The sequence below is a fragment of the Bison bison genome, unplaced genomic scaffold, assembly GCF_000754665.1.
Source record: "Bison bison bison isolate TAMUID 2011002044 unplaced genomic scaffold, Bison_UMD1.0 scf7180017853392, whole genome shotgun sequence".
Lineage (NCBI taxonomy): Eukaryota > Metazoa > Chordata > Mammalia > Artiodactyla > Bovidae > Bison > Bison bison.
In genome coordinates this window covers 15,728-16,942 of record NW_011483965.1, presented here as the reverse complement: position 1 = coordinate 16,942, position 1,215 = coordinate 15,728, and the positions used below count along the sequence as shown (strand labels likewise).

The window sequence follows — 1,215 nt, the reverse complement described above, 5'->3', positions numbered from 1 at the left end:
AAGGGAAGCCACCACAATGAGCAGCCCGAGCACTTTCGCGAAGAGTAGCCCCTGCTCACCACAACTAGAGAAAAGTCCTTGAAGCAACGAAGCCCCAGCACAGCCAAAAATAAATACATAAATACTTTTTTTAAAAAGACAACTGCCTGTTTAAGCAAAAGTATTAATACATGTTGAGGTTTATAACAGTTGTAAAAATATAATGCATGACAACAATAGTATAAATTTCAGGAGGGCAGAAATGGAAGTATACTGTTTAAGGTTCTTATACTCTATATGAAGTGGCATATTGTAACTTGAATGTAGACTATGATAAGTTAAATATGTTTACTCTGAAACCTAAAGCAACCACTAAAATAATAAATAATTATAGCTGGTAAGTCCACAAAGGAGATAACATGGAATCATCATAAAACTATCAATACAAAAGATGGTAGAAAAAGAGATAAAAGAGCACAAAGAAAAAGAGACAATAGAAAATGATTAGCAAGAGGATAGACTCCAACCTAATCGTGTCAATAATCACACTGAACATAAATGGTCTAAACAGCCAAATTAGAAGGCACAGATTGTCAGACTGGATAAAAAGGCAAGACATTGCTATATGCTTCCTATAAGAAACACACTTTATTTTTAAAAATTTTTTATTTCATATTGGAGTATAGTTGATTAACAATGTTGTGATAGTTTCAGGTGAACAGTGAAGGGACTCAGCCGTTCATATACATGTATCCACTCTCCCCCCAAACTCCCCGCCCATCCAGGCTGCCACATAACACTGAGCAGAGTTCCCTGTGCTATAGAGTAGGTCTTTGTTGGTTATACATTTTAAATACAGCAGTGTGTACCTGACCTTCCCAAAGTCCCTAACTATCCCTTCCCCCTTGGCCACCATAAGTTCATTTTCTGTGAGTCTCTTCTGTTTTGTAAGTAAGTTCATTTGTATCAAGAAACACCCTTTAAATATAAAACCAGAAATAGGTGAAAAGTAAGAGTGGGAACAGATGCACTGTTCTAACACTAGTGAACACGAGTGGAGTGACTATATAAATATCACACAATGTAGATACCAGAGCAAAGACTATATCACAGAAAAGGCCATTTCATAATGATAAAGTAGTTAATCAAGAGAACATAACAGTCCTAAACATTTATGTACCTAATAACCATGGATCAAGACACATGAAGCAAAAACTGATTGAAATGCAAGAAGAA

The 1,215-nt window shown here is 35.8% G+C and overlaps 1 protein-coding gene across 1 annotated transcript in view; it reads left to right on the top strand.

Annotated features, from left to right (window-relative positions):
* The window catches only part of LOC104999018 (serine/threonine-protein kinase A-Raf-like), a gene marked incomplete at its 3' end in the record, with an annotated part of 17,436 nt that overhangs the window by 848 nt on the left and 15,373 nt on the right, over window positions 1–1,215 (top strand). The gene's annotated exons all lie outside the window — the stretch shown is intronic.